Source organism: Lissotriton helveticus, chromosome 7 (assembly GCF_964261635.1).
Source record: "Lissotriton helveticus chromosome 7, aLisHel1.1, whole genome shotgun sequence".
Classification (NCBI taxonomy): Eukaryota; Metazoa; Chordata; class Amphibia; order Caudata; family Salamandridae; genus Lissotriton; species Lissotriton helveticus.
In genome coordinates, this window is record NC_136068.1 from 1,663,893,694 (window position 1) to 1,663,912,778 (window position 19,085).

The 19,085-nt window shown below is 49.2% G+C and overlaps 1 long non-coding RNA gene across 1 annotated transcript in view; it reads right to left on the reverse strand.

Annotated features, from left to right (window-relative positions):
* The window catches only part of LOC144767600 (uncharacterized), a 172,372-nt gene that overhangs the window by 76,793 nt on the left and 76,494 nt on the right, over positions 1-19,085 (reverse strand). The window contains exon 4 of the long non-coding RNA XR_013598277.1: positions 9,773-9,828. This is a non-coding gene — a long non-coding RNA (uncharacterized LOC144767600). The remainder of the gene's footprint in view (positions 1-9,772; positions 9,829-19,085) is intronic.

Consider the following 19,085-nt stretch of genomic DNA (forward strand, 5'->3'; position numbering starts at 1 on the left):
CGATTGCATAGTCATTCCAAATTTCACTACCATAATAGGAAATCTTTTGCACATTCAAAACAAGCACACTATAAACAAAGTCACCATCTTGAAACGTGGATTTGCTATACTAGATGTGCCAGCATTTCGAAGTAATTAAATGGAAATAAAAAAATAGTTTATTTCAGTTTTTTCTTGAACAGAACTGCAGAATAGGGCTTTGGGGGGGGCGGCCGACCAGCGGGAGTCCACCCTCCCCTGGGGTTTTTTGGGCCAGGGGGCAGCCGGACCCTGCGGGCTGCATGGGCCTATTTTTGGGCTCTCTTTGGGCTGGTTGGGCTCTGGCTGGGCTGGATTTGGGCTGCAGGGGGTTTTATAACCGGCCATTTCGCGTCGCGAGCCACCATTTTGGTGGTCGTGACACGACAGCCAGTTGGGGAGGCTTTGGGCGTTTTGCTTTTGGTGGCCTAGCATTGTGGGGGTCAGTGGCTCACTGTTTGTGGGGCGTCATGGTGGGTAGGAGCAGCAGAAGCTTGTGGGCTGCAGCGGCGGTGTCGCATAGAGATCGAAGCAGCTGGAGCTTTGGGCAGCAGCGGCGGAGGCGAGAGGAGATTGCTGCATACCTGCATGGGACTCCTCGCATGTCAGGATGGCCCATTTGAATGATTTGCGGGTGGGAGAGGCCATCCAATTGCTAGAAGACACATTGATATACTGTGGCCCGACGTTAAGGTGAGGCACCTGCGGCACGCAGCGTCACAGCAGCGGTTCGCGTCTGCGATCTGCCGCGGGCACAGAAGCGGGGTAAAGTGGCACCGTTTGACGTTTAAGGAGGGGGCGGGGCGGCACGGACCACAGAGGTGCAGGGGGCGCAGGTGTGACGGGGTTGAGTGGGGCTGGCATTAAAAAATGGAAGCAGGGCACTCAAGAAGGTACCGTAGCCTCAGGGCAGGGGCGGAGCAGAGGGGATGCGCCCGCCCCAGGGGTCTGCGGGGGTTTTCTCGTGTCCTTATAGATAGCACTGAGGAGGGGAAGGGGGAGGGGGCAAAGGGTGGGCAGGGGGCATTGGAGGTTGCAAGGGGGAGGGCAGGGGAGTTAGGGCACAGTACAGGTCCCTGAGACTGGGTGTGGGGGAGGGACCGAGTTGGAAGGAGGTGGGGGTGGAACACGGGTGGCGGGGGAGGGGGATGACAGACAAAAGGTGGAGGATGTCCCATGGGGAGGAGGCAGGGACTTTCCGCGATGTGGGTCTATGCCAGCGCTGGACGCAGGGTGTGTGGCAAGGGAGGGCGGCCACCGGTTGGGTTGATTGGAGGCTGGTCACTGGGGCCTGGGAGAGCGGGCGGGCGGGTCAGGTGTAGGTGAGGCGCAGGGAAATTGGGGGAATAGGGGGGGCACGGTCTGTCGGGAACTGGAGTCTTTGGTTTGGAGTGACGGGGAGGAGAGCGGAGGCGGTTGGGGGGAAGGGGGATGAGGCACCCGGGGTGGGGAAGGGGGCACGGGGCCTGGAGGTCTACTAAGTCACGGCACAGGGGACATTCGTCATGGGCGGGGGCGGGTGGGATCCCGGGGGGATGTTGTGGGGTACGGAGGCGCAGGGGATAGGTTTAACCCGGCATGTTGGGCTCCACTTCTTTCTTTCGAAAGGAATGCTTGGTGAGGTGCTCAGGAGAGCAGCATGCGGCTCCACCGAGGGGATCGGCTGGCTCTGCCTTATGTGGGCGGTCGCGTTCCCATGAGGGACCTGACGGTCGCGTCCTACGGGAGGCAGACTGTAAGTCCCCGCCAGCCCCACCCCGACGGGTCGATGCGGCCACTGGGGGACGGGGCAGAGGTTTGTCGGTCCGAATCGGGACCCTGAGGAGTGGCATACAGTGCAAAGGAGAGAGAGTGTGGATCTGGGAGAGCTGCTTCGCACATTTAGGGAACAGGTAGGGCTGAGTAGGCTGGAGCCCGCAGAGGGGGGCCTATGGCACGAACGCATGGGGCTAACAGGGCTGGAGTCCAAGGAGGGCGGCACGTCACAGTTGGACTACGATGAAGAGAGCCTGGAGGAAGGGGAAATACAGGAGAAAAGGCAGAGGAGGGGAAGGATGGGGGATCAGAGTAATGTTTTTTCTAGTGGAGGCCCCTCCTGCTCAACTGGTTAGGCGGTAGGAACCAGTGCAGATGCCGACCTTGACGCCAGGTAAGGCATGGCACTGAGCGGGGAGCGGGTCCGGGGGAGCCCCACAGGTCAGGGTATCGGTAGACACGGGTGCGAGCGGGAGGGAGGATGGGGGTGCGTTTGAATAAAGGTACATACGTGTGGGACAAAGGGGGGGGGCCGGAGGACACGAGTACAGACGGGGTGGGTTCTCGGGCAAATAGGTGGATGGGGGTACGTCAAAGGACAGTAGGGACAGTAAGGAGAGCCATGATGTCCTGGTACGTAGGTTGCCATACATGGGCACTGCAAAACTTTTGGGGGCACACTTGTCATTGGCGACCAAGGAAAAGATATGGAAGGGGCGTACGTAGATATTCTATAGCTCCTGCATCGTGAGATGATGGTGAAAGAGGGGTCTAAGGAGGAGGAGCTGTAGTTGGCCAGGCGACCCAGGGTGCCCTTGAACATTTAAAATTGGTCAGCGGGTTTCTTGATCTTTGCCAGTGTGTACTGCAACAAGTACCTGGAAAGGTCTGTCGCGCTCTTTTAAAAACATGGATGTGATAGGGCGGGCGCAGGTCACGTACAGGGGTTACGCTTAGTCGCACTATGACGAGGAGTTTAGAGCATGTTTGGCCTGGGACCCGGAGGCAAAATGGGGGGAAATCGATTTGGATCTCTACCAGCAGACAATGGGGGGAGGGGGCGAAGTTCGGCAAAATGATATACACAGCCAGCGGTTTATCACTAGTGCCCTTTCAAACCCGCCCCACCCGTGGGGGGGTGGGACAGGGAGAGAATACCAATGGTGTCATGGTGGGAGCATGTTGGGATTACAACAGGGAGCTTGTACAAGGCAATATTGCAAGTTCCGGTATGAATGTTCCAAATGCGCCACCCGGTGGTGCAAAGCTGGGGGACAGGGGTGGCAGTCAAGGTCAGCAGTCCGTGCCAACGGGGCAGCAGTTAGGGGGCAGGGGAGGATAGGGGACTTTGGAAAAAGACTCATACGACAGTTAAACAGGATCGGCTGGAAACCTTCTTGGCGTCTTACCCACGGACTGAAGACGCGGGGTTGCAATGGCAAGGGTTTCGGGAGGGTTTCTGGCTGGGGTACGAGGGTCCGAGAATTGTCAGGTGGGCCGAAAATCTGAAATCTGCCAACATGCATAAGACGGTGGTTCGGGAAAAACTGGGCAGGCCCTTTTAGAGAGTCCCCTATGCAGAATCTGATCATCTCCCCCATTGGTGTGCTGCCAAAGAAGGATCCTGGTCAGTATCGGCTGATTCAGCATCTGTCATGGTCGGACATAGCAGCCAAACTCGTCAGTATCCTACTCCTCAGTGGATGTGGCGCAGCGTTGGGTTGCGACGATGGGGATAGGCGTTGTAATGGCAAAAGTCAGCTTTTGGGCTGTTACTGGTACACCCGGAGGACTACCAACCGCTGGGGATACAGTTTGACGGGTCCATCTTTGTCGACAAAGCGTTGCCCATGGAGTGTTCAATCTTGTGCGCTTTGTTTGAATGTTTCAGTACCTTCCTGCTGTGGGTCTTTTCGTGGTGCATGGGCAAAGAGACGGTGATGCACTACCTGGATGACTTTTTTTGGTGGGACTGCCCGGGTCGGTGGACTGCCAGCAACAGCTGGACGGTTTTCCTGAGCTCATGGGCTACCTGGGTGTACTCCTGGGCCAGAGAATACCCAAGGTCCCAGCACAGTGTTGTCATTTCTGGGAATAGAGCTAGACTCGGTGGCAATGGAGGCGTGCTTGCTGGGGGACAAGAAGCACATGCTGTGGTTGGTGGATACCATGTTGGTGAATCAGAAGGTGACGGTGCGTGAGGTGCAGGTTCTGTTGGGGCATTTGCACTTTGCGTACCAAGTGGTGCGGGCAGGACGCACTTTTTGCAGGCGCTTGGGGTTGTCCCTGTCCGGTTTGACATTACCGCACCATCATCTGCACTTGTCATCGGATACGAAGGAGGACCTGTGCATGTGGCGGGCATTTTTGGAGCGCTTTAATGGTATACCTATGGCTCCTCTGGAAGAGTGGGAGTGGGACGTGACGATGTCCCCAGAAGTGGCGGGGGTAGGCGGTTTTGGTCTGTATTGGCAGGGGAGATCTGGCCGCCACATTGGCAGAGCGGGGGGACGAGCATTGAATTCTTGGAACTGTTCCCCTTGGTGGTGGCAGTGACGGTGTGGTCAGTAGGAGAGAAAGGGTCGTTCAGCTGGTAAGAGGGTCAGTGGCCGCTTCCACATGGAAGGCGTACGAGCAGGCATGGTGGGATTTTTTAGACAGTTGGGCAGTGCCTCATGACAGTACATGGGTGAGGGGCGAACAGGTGGTACAGTTTATACTGGGAATGATAGACAGGGGATGTCGAAAGTGACGATTGCAGGCAAGCTGTCGGCCATAGCATTTATGGGGAAGATGTGGTGGGGTTATGCACTGTCAGCGGCTTAATTGGGTACACGTATATTGGAAGGATGGGTGCAAGAAAGGGGCGCCAGGGCCCTTTAGCGCCGTCCCATAACGGCGGGTGTTCTTGGCGGCTTGATACGGCTCATGCCGAGCGTCTGCCGCACCAGGAGGAGGCCACCCTGTTTTCCACACTCATGTCGTGGATGTATTTCGGGGTCTTTTGGGTGTCGAAGCTAGTAGGGCCAAGGGGTAAACAGGGGCTGCGATGGGGGGGGAGGTGGAGTTGCAGTCCGGGGAGGTAGCGGTTCTGTTACGGCGCTCGAAGACCGATCAACGGGGCATGGGGAAGTGGATAGTCATCGGACTGGTGGTGGATCGAGCGGTTTGCCCAGCAATGTGGGGGAGATGTTGGCGTCCAGGGCGTGTGAGGTGGCAAAGGGAGGTTTTTCGCTGGGCCGACTGTGGCCGGGTGTGGGTTCTTCGTCATGCCCTACACATTATGGGTGAGGACCCCAGACTTTTTGGGACGCATTCTTTTCGCATAGGTGCGGTAACGGATGCAGCACGGAGGGGGTGGGCAAGGAACTCATGCTTTTGGAGCGTTGGCAATCGGACTGTTACAAGACATACATCAGGTTGAGGGGTTGCGGGATGGAGGAGGAGGCCTAACTTGCTGTTCCATTGTCTTACATGTGTGTCTTTTCAGGTGCTGTGGCGGGGCCGGACGCGGGAGGATTGTCCATCCTCATCTTAGGGCACTCTTTTGTGAAGCGAGTGGAGCAATCCGAATGGGATAAGAACAGGAATCTTAATTTAGAATTCGATCCTAGGATATTCCGTTGTCATTGGCAGGGAAAGTGGGGCATGAGGTGGCATGAGCTATTTACGGCATTGAATAAGGTGGCCAAGGGGGGAATTTGTCTTAGTCGTTCACTTAGGAGAGAGCGATCTGGTGCAATGCAAGGGCTTGGCATTGTTGAAGCAAATGAAGCGGGATTTGCTGGAGATTCGGCGGCAGTGGGCAGGTTGCCATATCATTTGGTCTGAATTTATACATAGGAAAATTTGGAGAGGGGCTGAGCGGCCGGCAGCAATAGCTAGAGCGCGTAGGAAAATCAATAGGGACATGAGGATCTTCTGTGACAAGGAGGGGTTTGGGAGGTTGGAACACCCAGAGCTGCGTTATGCTGCTGTAGGGGGGGTCAAAAGCCACCAGGGACAACTTTCGAGTGGCGTTTTTCTTGGTCATCCAGGATATAATGATGGAGGGTTACAGTTATGAAAGAACAGAAGAAGTTTACCTAGTTAGGTAGGTAGGTGTAGAGAAGTTAGGATGGCAAGTTGTGTTTATAATTGTTGCAGGGGGAACATGTTTAGGGGAGGGGGTGGAGGAGGGGGACAATAGGAAGACACTATTTAGTGAGGCGTAGTTCTGTACAGCACAAGCACAAGGTGCACCTGTTTCCAATAAGGCGGCCTTTTTCACACCAACAAGCTAGTCTGTGGCCGACCAGCTAGATGTGCCAGCATTTCGAAGTAATTAAATGGAAATGAAAAAATAGTTTATTTCAGTTTTTTCTTGAACAGAACAGCAGAATAGGGCTTTGGGGGGGCGGCCGACCACCGGGAGGCCTGCCCCCCTGGGGGGTTTTGGGCCGAGGGGCAGCCGGACCCCACGGGCTGGTTGGGCCTTTTTTGGGCTGCCTTTGGGCTGGTTGGGCTGGTTTTGGGCTGCGAAGGGTTTATAAGAGGCCATTTCGCGTTGCGAGCCACTATTTTGGTGTGACACGACAACCAGTTGGGGAGGCTTTGGGCGTTTTGCTTTTACTATATACAGTGGGTTTGGCTCTGCCTCAGCCAATAGCACGAGGTGAGAAGGCAATACTCACGGTTTAGTGTACGTTTTCACCTCCTACGGGGTACATGCATTGCAATGCACGAGGCACCATTTTACATCTCAAAAGACCATTGAATCATCAAACATTGCAATCTCATGTATGCACTGTATACCAAAAGAAGTCTTTTGTTATATATTTTTTAACTGCAACTGGTTTTTTAAAAAATGTTTTAGTCTGTAACACTGTTCCTGATCAGGGCACAGGGCAAGGTGGGCCTGAGGGCTCATCCCACCTTTGCCAATAAGGTGCTTAAAGAATTTTGTTTGAATGTGATTTTTTAACCTACCTTCTTTTCATGTCTTTGCGCTTCCCTGAATGAAGAGTTGCTGCCCAATTTGAATGTGAGGACCTTCTTAGATTTTAACCTTGTGAATTAAATTTTTTGTAGCAATGATGCAGCGTCCTTAGGCCACCATTGACAGATGGACACTTCTTATATCTCTTTCCTGCAGGACTGCGTGATTCTGATCCTCAGTCCATTATCAATTGGAGCTAAGATGGCTTTGGTGGTACTCTATAGGGATGTACATATAAGAGAAATAATCATGGCAAATGATTACCCCTCCCCTCCCCAGGATAGATGCATTCTGCAAGCATTACATTCTTTAGGCTCCCGCTGGAGCAAAGCATAGTTTTGTCTAGAATGTCTTCATAACCTTTTGTCTTAGGCACTCCACATCAACTGGTTGCTTCCTGCTGTTAATTGGTGAAAGTTTTTGACTTTCTTGGGTGAGCCCACACAAGTTTTTGGCCATCAGGTGTATTAATCCACCTAAAGAGCTCTTTTATTGTTATGCATTATAATGGAGCACACCACCTTTCTTACTTCTATCCTGTACTTACCTCTTATGTCATTTATACTCCTAGTCTGTCATGTCACTTAACCCCTCTCCGATCACTGCTCTTACTCAGAACTGCTGCTCTGACCAAGTGCTTATTTCTTCACCTGTTTCTACCCTTAAAACTGTTAATATCCATCCTCCTACTCTTTCTGACTTACTCATATCCCTAATAATATGCCTACTTCTACTCTTACTCCTGCTTATTCATATTCGTACAGATTATGCCTACTCTTACTCCTACTCTTGCACTTACTCTTGTTCATGTACGACATTACTCCTTTCTTTTACTTTTTCTTACTTAACATTCTCTTGTAACCTTTCTCAAACTCTTACTCTTGCTTCGCCTACTCCCACTGGAATTTACTGCCACTTCTACTCCTACTTAGACATTTTCCTCTTACTCCTCATATTCCTACCTCTAATCCTGCTCTTTAGTACCACATCTTTTTTCCTACTGTTTGCTAAACAACTCTTCCGTTGTGTGTTCATCTGCCTGTCTTATTTTTCAGCTTAATAGTTTTGCCTCATTAACTCTACTACTACACCAAATTCCACCCCTTCTCACCTACTATTTTTCGTACTCCTGTGCTTCTCTTGCCTCTACTTCTCATCGAAGTCAATCAATTTTGTCACCTATTCGTCACTGTAGCTGATTGACTGCAGAGCAACAAACAGTCATTCTATGGAACTGGAAGCAAAAATATCTCATGTGATTTACTCAAATGATTTTTTGCAGCCTTATGTACAGGATCTCCTTAAATATCCAGACTGGCTTTTAAACATTGTCATGTTAGTCATTTGACTCTCTGGAACTCCTTTTTAACTCCCAACAACTCTACAATACTCAAGTAAACTCTCCACTGTTCATCATTACCAACAAACTACTCAGTGTGCACTTATGTCCTGTAGCCAGCTCCCAATTTTAATTTGGCAATCTAACATGGTAGATGTCAATTTAATATAAAATATCAAAGAAAGGCCTACAACCATGCGTGGGGAGAACATTTTGAGTGGCCCAGTAGTGATTTGCAGCTTCCAGGTTCTCTTAAAGTTATATATGTGTGTGTGAAATGGGTAAAATTGTGGAGCAAGGGCAAAGCAGCAAAATGGTGGGGAATTAGATAACTGAGATCGAAATGCTTCTGGGCAGTACGTTCTAACAAATAGAGAAGAAAATAATCAAGTCCGGAATAGGGAAGGGAGATACACAACAAAGCTATCTATTCTTTAGCAAGGGGCTGACCCAAAGTCCACTATATGTATTTTGGAAACAGCAGATCTTGCTAAAATACAGGTGAATGTTTCTGTAGCCGAGACCTAGAAATTGATTCACTGCAAGTAATCTGCCACAGAAAGCCTTCCTTTTCAGGTCGAGCATTCAAAACCTCTTGTATATACTTTAGTATATTCTTTAGTATATACAAATATGTGTATGCACTTTGTGGGCTCTGGAGATCAGCCCTAGGAGTTGTCTGCTTCCACTTAGGGACTTTGCTTTCTGTTCAACTGCCTCTATTTAACTGTCTTGATGGAAAACGACCAGCAGATGTCAGTAAAATAGTAGATGTTTCAGCACCCAGGCTAATGTCCTGCATAGCTAAATACATATAAGGTCCTAAAGGCGAGACCGATTGCATTGCAAATGCTTGTTAACTAACTTGTCACTTTTTTGTTTTCTGGATTTTTGTAAAGTAGCAAGGTGGCTGAAAGCGTTTATGGCTTTTCTTTCCAAACGATGTATTACAGTGTGTTCCCCTAGTGAACAACAAGAATTGGAACCCACTTCTTGTTCCCCCATGGCTCTTTGGTATTATAGAAAGAGGCCATAGTTTGTGCAGCCGCTTTTATGATATGGATTGTGTCAGAGCACATTCTTTGCCAGTGCAGTTATGAGGGGGAGTTCCCTCATTTTCAAGAGGGCATGGACAACAGACAATGCAAATCAGGAAACACTTCTGAGTCCGTGCAGTATTTCACACGCAGAGAAGAGCGAGCTGGGGGAGAGGTTGTGCCTCATTGTGGAGAGACTGGTGTACAACGGTCGGCCACCTGCAGGCGGGTGAAGTCACTCACTGCACCCACCAACTGAGGGCTCCCTGTCCACCTTTACATGTGAGGCCAGGTCTGTTGCCACAGTGAAAGGTGGAAAAACTTAGCATCAAACAGATGCTAAGTGATAATTGCTTCAACCCCTTTCTATTTGAATCTTCTTTTTTCAGGTTGTAATAATTTATGTGGGTAAATCCTTGAGTGTAGACCTCCTGAAGTACCTCAGATTGGAATATTCGCATATTTTAGTCAAGTTCTTCCCTAAACAGGACTACTGGTAGGTTGTGTGCTGACGTTTTCATGCAGTGTTAGGTAGGTATGTGAAATGGTTCCACAAGAAAATATAAACAGATATTCTAGCATCATAAAATGTGAAGACTTTGGAATCTGATAAGCATTGTGGTTGTTTGAATCATTGTACCTTACCCATGAGTAGAATAATGTCCTTATTTCCCATTGTGAACGATGGCAAGGATGTTGATCTGAAAACAAGAGTAAGGTTCACATTGTTCATTGTCAGTTTGACATGGCTGTTTCATAACTGTAAAATACATTATTCTTTCAAAGTAAAGTAGATGGTGGGCTAGGACATAAAAAAGGAACCCATATTGGTCTGACCAGTATATATATAAATTGCGACTCCAAGAAGGCCCTCACATCTTTATGTATTTTAAGGGGTTACCAGGCCAGTGTAGTCTAAATCTTGGCATGGAAGGAGCTACACCTTACCCCACCCGCCATGTGGTCCAGATACACCATGGATCATTGGAACTGCCTGCTGCTGGGCCTGAAGCACCTCCTAGAGGTAAGACAGCGAGCTGTTGATAGTTATGTTGTCCAGGTAGGCGACACAGAATTCCTTCTTTGCAGCCAGGACCCTGTTGACTACCTTTTGAAAGATGAGAGGAGCATTCTTCAAACCATAGGGCATCATCCTAAACTAGAACTGGCCCTGTCTGGTTGGGAATGCTGACCTCTCCTTTGCCCCCTCAGTCAGAACGTTCTGCCAGTACCCTAATGTCAAATCAAAGGTATTGAGAAATTTGGCAGTTGACAACCAATCTATGAGCTCATCGGCTCAGGGGATGGGGTGTGTGTCAGTCTTTGTGATGGAATCAAGACCCCTATTGTCCACTTAGAACCAAAGTTCTGGAGTGGTGCCATGTGAGGCAGCCTTGGGTACCAGAACCACAGGGCTAGACCAGGGCTAGACCAGGGACTGTTGGAGGGCGTAATCACCCATAACACCAGCATCTTGGAGACCTTCTCCTTGATACTTGCCCTCACTTTGTCTGACAACCTGTAAATCTCATTTTTATCAGGCGTCCTGTCTCCAGTGTCTATATTGTGAATGCACAGGTGTGTGAGTTCAGGAGTGAGGGAGAACATAGAATCGTTCTGTAAGTAAGGGGTGGCAGTCACTCAGCAATTCTGGAATCAGCATAGGGGAGAGGTTGACACCCTTCACTGACCCATTGTATTCCTGGGGTGACAGAAGGTATGGGGGAAGCTTGCTCTCCTCTTCCACTCCATTATCGGTCACCAGGAGCCTGCTCCTTTCCGACCTCTGAAATTGTGGTTTGGGGCAGTTCACATGGAACACCTTTAAGGGGTTTCTATGTGTCTGAAGGTCCATCAAGTAAGTGGACTACTCCTTCAGCTCCTTCACCTCCTATGGGAATATCCTGTGATATTGGAGAGCTCTGGGCTTCACAGGCTTCATAGCCTACACCTTCTGACCAGTTTGAAATTCCAACTGTATTGCCTTCTAGTCATACCAGAGCTTCATAACTTATAGACTGGGCTCAGGGTTACTTTTTACTTTTTTCCAGTAGTCATGCATCTGGTTGCAGAGACTGAGCATGTAGATGACCACATCCTGAGGAGGTTTTCTGGGAGCTTGCTCCCACTACTCTCTCACAATGCTAAGAAATCCACTAACAGGGTGGCCATATTGGTGATTGGAGGGCTAAACCCTTCTCTCTACTGTGGCAATTCCATGTAGGAAAAGAGAAAGAATGGAAGGAGGACATTCCATGTGTACCTCATGGGCAGAGCAAGGCCCTTTTTCAAGCCCTTTGAGGTGGTGTTGAATCTCTCCAAAAGACCATTTGTTTGGGGGTGATAGGGTGTAAATTTACCCCAAATGCATTCCACCTGGACTTTATGTACGCTGATTTGAAGTTAGTGCCTCTGTCAAACACTACCTTATTGGGGAACCCCACCTAGGTAAAAATTCTCATCAGTGCCTTGGCCACCACAGACACAGCTACCAACCTCAGAGGGATGGTCTGTGGGTAATGAGTGACTTGTTGCACTAAGACCAGGATGAACCTGTTGCTTGAAACTGTCTAGGGAGCCAAGGGTCCAACAATGTTCATGCCTACTCTCTTAAAGGAAGTGCTAATGATAGGTAATGGGGTCGGGGTAGCTTTGAATGTTTTCCCTGACATCCCACTGGCCTGGTAATTGAGGAGGCAGGACCTAAAGAATGCATCTGAGGCCATGTTCATCAGTGCCCATTAGAAGTGAACACAAAGGCTGGCAAACATCTTGTCTTGCCTCAGATGTCCTGGCAGGGGTCATTTGCCAAACCCAGTAGGAAGGTCCTATAACACTGGGGGACAACCAACACATAGGTTGCCCCAGATCCAGAAGCCTTAGGCTCACTATATAGGAGGTCATTACCCAATATATCAGGTGATCTCCAGGGGTGTCACCTGCTGCCTGAGCCTCAACTTGCAGCCTCAAGCCCTCTAGAGTGGGGCACTCATTCTGCACTTTGTAAAATTCCTCTGTGATGGGCCCACCCTCAACTTGCCAAACTGTAAGCTCTGGCAGGTCAGGGCAGAAATGTAATCATCTGTTGGCACGAGGGAATTCTCCTCAGGTGCCTCATCCCACTGAAATGTGGGATCTTCAGGTGTTGGTTTCCCACACTCCTTGCCCCTCTCCTTCATGGCAGCTATCTGGGATATTGTTCCTATAACCAGATGCCATTGGCTCCCTTCTTGGGCAGTCTTTGACATTGTGGTCATACAGACCCATTCAGGCAATCCCAACATCTCCAAGTGTGACCTGAGCTAGGCCCCATCCGGATAATGTGCTCCAGGTCCTTGCCCAGGAGACATTACATAGGCATAGCAGGGCTACAGCTACTTTTAAAGAACCTGAGACCCCTCCCCACTCAAAGGAAGTAGAGCCACCAATAGATGACTCTCACAGTTGTCTGCAACTATGGCTTGGTGGAATGTGTTATGGAGGACCTGCTCTAAGGACATCATCCAACACCTCACAGTAGTCATGCTGTCTCCTGTGTCCCTTAGAGCTTCCACCCATTGCCCATTGATGGTGGCCCACTGCCTGCACTTAGAAGTATTTGGAGACATAAGGGCTTTTGGCGCCATCTCCTTGTCACCAAGGGAAACTAGGGTCACCTCTGTCTTCTCCCCAAAGCTAACAGTGACTACTTACTCCTTGAGCATCACACTCGCCAACCCAGGTGTCTATCCACCAGTGGTGGGCTGTGCCTGTTGGGACATTTGGAGTTACTATTGGAGTTCTCATCTTTGTAGCACTCTGTGCGTTGGGGTATAAGCCTCCCTGTCTGTTTATCCTAGACCCCCTTTTGTTTAAGGCTCAGTGTGTGACTGGTTACCATTGTTCCCTTGGGGTCTTTCGGGGGGCCTTTAGGGAACTCCTTCATCTTAACCTTTTCTCCTGCCTCGTCTTGGGTCACGACCCCTGACAACCCTTGTGGGAGGCTCTCCCAGACACCTTTTTGTATACTCTGGTTCTGGCCAAGAGGTATGCCTCATGAGCTCGCTTCCAGGTGTCAATCAACCTGCTGCCAACGAGGTACTGGTGCAGCTCTGGAAAACAAATAGTGAGCATATATTCTCTAAAAATTATATTGTACAACTAACTACATTTATTAACCTTGCTGCCTGCACCCAACCATTCAGTGCTTTTCTAGAGTAGTCCACAAAATCAACGCAGGACTGGTTGGAGAGCTTCTTACTGTCCCAGAACTTTTGCCAGTACTTTTCCGGGTCTGATACAAACTTAGCAATCAAGATGGCTTTCATGGGGGTGTACCTGGTTTGGTCCCCAATCTCTAAAGTAATAAGTGTGTCCCATCCCACTATAGGCATAAGTTTCCACAAATCACCCCTCCCCTCATTGCTGTTCTGTGATCTTGAGAACTCTCAGGACTAACTTTTAGGTAGAAACATATTTGCCAATATCACCTCCCACAACATAACTGGACACCAAATCTTTGGGGATATGGTACTTTCTGTCTTCTTCAGACGCTACAGGTATGCTGCCACCAATGTTGGTGGAATCTGACTACCTGTCTTTCAGTTCCTGCTCCTTAAGGCTCATTTCATGAGCCAAACTCTCCAAAGCCAGTTGCTTCTCCTCTATCCTAAGCATGGCCCTCTCCAGACTTAACTGTATCTCCTCCCTTCTCCCACCCAGCTCCTCTGGGGACAGACCGCGGGAAGATGCACTGCTCTCTAAGTAGGAATAGAGCCCCAAGTCAAGGGTCAACTCATCCCCTTCAGCAGGCTGCAGGCCCTCGGAACAGATATTCAAAGCCGCTCTTTGCTTGTCCATCTTGTCATCTCTTTTAGTGGCTATAGCCAGTGGCTGGTAAACCTCCATTCAAGCCCTCAGAGCCTTATGCAATTCCACCTTCCTGGCGGTGCTCTTGGTTGGAAGTCCTCTCTCTTTACAGAATTCCCTGAGTTGGATTATAATGTAGGACGCCATTTTTGCCAGTTCAAAAGCTATACTTTTAAAGATGGATTCAGGCACCACAGATAAAGAGGGTATTCTGAAAAATTTAAAAGGCGAACAAGGGATAATTTAAACTTGACTTTACAAGAAATCACTGCATGGTACGGCTTAAACACAAGTCCAATCCTCACCACTAGTGAGAAAGACAGTTAACTAGGAACACGCTGTGAGATGAAAAACATATACAGCTGACTTATATGTGCACAGTTAAAAAAATTATGCAGCCCTGTGTTTGGGTACAACAAAAGGCAATTAGTGTTATAAAATCAACCAAACAACAGGTCGACGATTCAACCCAAAAGATTCCTCTCTTCAGAAGGACGGTCAGCCTTCTGCAGAGAGGAATCTTCCCTGACACTATGATCCTGACTGTTATTTCTATTTAGTGTAATCACAAAAGGGGGCTAGAGGAGGTTTAAGGACCAGCGGGAGCCAACTCCCCACTCATGTATTCACGTCACAAAAAAAGCCCCGGGTCCATAGTAATAGGGAGGTCTATCATGTGACTCGAGAAGTGCCTTAGTGCAGAGCAGGGGATTTTCCTTTTTAAGGACCGTTCCCCTCACACACCAGAATTGTCATGCTTCATAATGCGGGTACCTCCTCGCCTGAGAGGCCTAATCCTCATGTGGGCTACAACCCCCTTGCTGTGAGGGAGGAGCTCAGGGATGCTTTTGAAAGGAAGGACGGATGTACCAAAACCATATGAGAGCCTGGTGTGATGAAAGGAGTGCAGTGCTGTGATATAAGTGGTTAAAACTGGCTACATGGTCAGCTATTAATTTTATTTTATTCAGCTGCCCGGTGTCAGCATTAAAAACAGAATATAGCTTGTAATGCAGGTGCCAGAATTCAAGGCCTCTGTCTTATTACAAGACCAACATGTTTCAGCCTATCAGACCTAGAATAGTGTCATGGCTTTCTTCAGGGTCGGTAATGTAGCTACTACAATAAATACGTGAATTATGTGTGAAAAAAAATAGGAAAAAACACGTAATAAGTGAATGATAAAATACTGAACCAGGGATTATTCTGTTGAGTATGTTCAACGTATACCCTGTAATGGGGACAAATAACAACATGTCACATTTATATCCACAAACATGTTACGAGTGCACAATTAGATCCTCCATTAGCACAAATATTCTGAAACATTCTCATATTAGAATAATGTATTTATACACTAGGATGTGTGGCTCACCACTCTGGGTATACGGAGTTCACCACATCTGTGCCGGCTTCTTAGCCATATAGTATTTGCGCCACTACCTTTGGAAGAAGGTTCGCAGTACTTAAAAATGGAAAAACCCCGAGGGGAAAAGAGTAAGAAAGTAGAAACTCCGCGTCAGAGTTTCTGAGGAGTATCATATGCGTGCGCAGACTCAGAATGTGAGTATCCATTGATTAATGTAAAGGCAAACTTCATGGATCCAAAAGCAACAGCAGAGAGGCGCGCAGGACAATGGCTGTGGAACGTAGATCACAAAGTTACAGACCAGGAAGGTGGAATGGCCGAATACACCCTTATCGGAAAATGCACGGTCCTGATATACAGTGAGGGCAGGGTGTGCCTGAGCATAAAAGTGAGGCAGAGGTGGGAGCTAAAATAACGCCATGCGCCCCTCCAAAATAGCAGGGTAGTGCCCAAATGTTTAAAAAAAAGGCAAGACAGTCTTAATTAGAAGGAAGGGAGTGCCGGAGATGACAGTCACCCAGCCATGTTCTGTCACCAGGATACCAAAATGGACCGGGGTGTGGTAAGGAGTAGTGGGACCCCAAGCAAGGAGGGTTGGTTGAAATATTCTTACCGCCAAATGTGCAGTCCGTCATGGAAGGCAGCGCTTGTCCAGGAACAGGAGACAGTGCCGGTGGACCTACTGCTTAAGTAGTAAATTGGGAAAATGAGATTCACCTGTGGGCAAAACTCCATCCAGATATCCACTGGAAGCTAATGCGTGCCAGGAACTGTAGTTCCAGCGCCTGTAGTCATGGCAACTGCGAGGTTGAAGTAGATGTGCATCGGAATCGTGTCCAGACAATGATCAAGGCATTAAAAAAGTAAGGACGTGCCCTGATGGGCATGAGATGGACGCTACAATGCAGAGCGTACCAGGGGGCGAGTGGTTACTGCACTAGAGGGATCGACTCTCACTGTGGCAGTGCCGATAAGGGGAAGCGGACATGCCTGTGCCAGGTAGGAACAGTGGTTCCAATTGCAGGAGTCAAGGTAACAGGGGCGCGCTGCACCCAGTGGGGCACAAGAAAAAGGTGCTAAAGCCCACAGTAGCCAAACCAGGGACGGATGATCAGAGATGAAGGTGGGCATGGTACTGCTGGTGGAAGAGCAGAACAAGGGCTCGCTAAAACCATATGAGGTAACAAGTGCGCATTGCTGTTCGTTATGCAGCGCTATAATGAAGGCTTTATTGAGAATGTTCCCATTATGTAATATGGATCTTTTGACTGTATTTGAGAGAGTACTGTAGGTGTTGACGCATACCAATTTAGATGAGCTTTCTTTTTTACTGGGCTGTTCTATTAGGGCTTCCCTGTTGTTGTTGAGGGCCCGTTTTGAGGATTTCTGGATCAGGTTAGCTGGGTAGTGTCTATCCAGTAGGTTGTTTTGTAACCTTTAGGCATACGTGTTATACTTGTCAAGACCTTGGCAAGACCTCTGGCCCCGGGTTTGAGGCCTGCCCTTCTCCCCAGCAGCTCTGCTGTGCCCTGCCACTGCGCCGTCTGCTGAGCCGCGCGCTGTTAGGGTTCGAGACCCGGTGCAGGTAGTGGCCGCGTCCCTGAGTGGGTGTCATCCACTTTTTAGGTCGAGCCTGGCGTACGCTGCGCGAAGCGCTCTCGCGAGCGAGGCTTAATATTGTGTACTTGCCTCAGAAGTGGGACAGGAGATGGGCATGCGCAGGGCTTTTGGTGATTTGCGCAGGTGTACGCGCACGTACAGCCACGCGCTGTCCACATCGCCTCTCCCGCTTCCGAGGCAAGTCAGCCTCCTTCAATAGCATAGCATTTTTTAAATGCTCACGCGCACTGCACACGCCCCACTTTCCGGCTCTTGTGGGGGCTGCGCTCCTCCCCGGCTGGTCTCCTCGTGGCATGGGGCCTCTTTTCTGGTCACACGCGGGGCTACATCATGCTCACAGGAGCCCTGTAGCAGCATTCACAAAGGCGGGGTGGGCTCCCATTGGACTTATCTCTGTGGGAGGGCTCCATGCCTCCATCACCTGGGCTACAATACGCGGGGCTCCCTCAGCTCATGGAACACCCTGACACTGCCGCGCGCTCCATGCCCCAGGCAAAGTTGGCCACATGCATGTGCAGTGCGTAAGGAATGCGTGTGTGTTCCTGTGAAAACGCGGGTCAAGCGCTTTCACTTTCATTACTCCCATCGGCTTGTTTATATAGCAAGACTGTTGTGAACTAGGAAGCCTCTCTCTCGTGGGCTGGCTGAAATCTCATCTCTCACCCTTTTCAGCAGGAAACGCGCTGATCTCTGATTCACGTCAAATATGAGGATGAGCCCTGGACTAGCCTCCTAATTCACTTCCTCAATAAACAGAACTGATCAACTATGTAAACGAGTGACTCTCTCTCCCATTCCCACATGCTTCCAATCTCCGTTTATACAGGTTCTGTATTTCATATTATTCCAGTTTCTTGTTTTAGAACAGGGACAATGGGTGTGTGTTAATACTGAACAATACTGTACGCACCTCGCCGCCAACTTTATGATATTTGTATTATGCTGGGAACTTGTGCAAAACGGGCCTCAAACGTGTTCACATTTGTTGTTCTGCGGGCGCCACGCCCCGATTTTGGGCTAAGTAGTCACACGGACTGGGCTGCTGCGGTCATGATTTGGGGGCTTAAGCTAACCGCTTGTTCGGCAGTGCGGACGGCCCAACGCTCTTTTTTTTCTGCTTAGGTCCAATAACAGAGCGGCCCCCACCCTCCTCCAAAACACACTCCTGACGTCTTGGCCACGCTTGTTTTTTTTTTGTTGCAGATTTATATAGCGCAAACTCGACCCAAAGGTATTGGAGCGCTTTACATGAGTACCAGTTACGTACCTTTGCCGGGAGATGCTGCAACTCTCATACACGCTCTTTCTTCCTTATTTATTTATTTATTCAAGAGTTTTATATAGCGCTGGCTAGACCCGGAGGTATCAGAGCACTTTACATGAGGTTTCACAAAAAGTACATTACAAGATTACATCAGTTCCAATTTACCTCAGTTGCTAGACAAACAATTGCAAGAGTATAGAAGGCGAGATAATTGAAGTGTAGAGGGGAAGGGGGTAAGGGTAAAGGGATAGGAGGGAGATACGGCAGAGAGACGAAAGGAAAGTGTTAGAAATGGGGGACTCTTGTTGGCAGGGGTAGGTACCACTGTCCAAATAGGGACCCTTGCTTCGAGTCAGGGTAAGGAGGAAACCCTCTGAGATAACCCCTGCTCACCCTCTAGGTAGCTTGGCACGAGCAGTCTAGGCTAACCAGAGGCAATGTGTAAAGTATTTGTACCAACACTCACAGTAACACAGTGAAAACACCACAAACTGACTCCACAACAGTTTATAAAAATAAAGGTATTTAAACTAAACTACACAAGACCAAAACGACAAAAATCCAACATACACAGTTCAAGAATATGGTTTCAAAAGAGTTCTTAAGATTGCGATAAAAAATTCTTCAGGTTGCGATAAAATAATCCACAGTTACGTGAAAAGTTCACAGTTGCGTCACGTTTAGCTCACAGAACCTTTAGTTGCTGGTGCGGTGGAAACAAGCGATGCGTAGCTCCTGAGACCCTGGGGAGGCGTTTGCGACAGCCCCGCTGCAGCAGCAGGCGTGTTGCGACGAATTCGGTCTGTATGGGGAGGAAGGCCACTTGTATGGATTCCGGTGCGTAGGTTCCGTAGGAA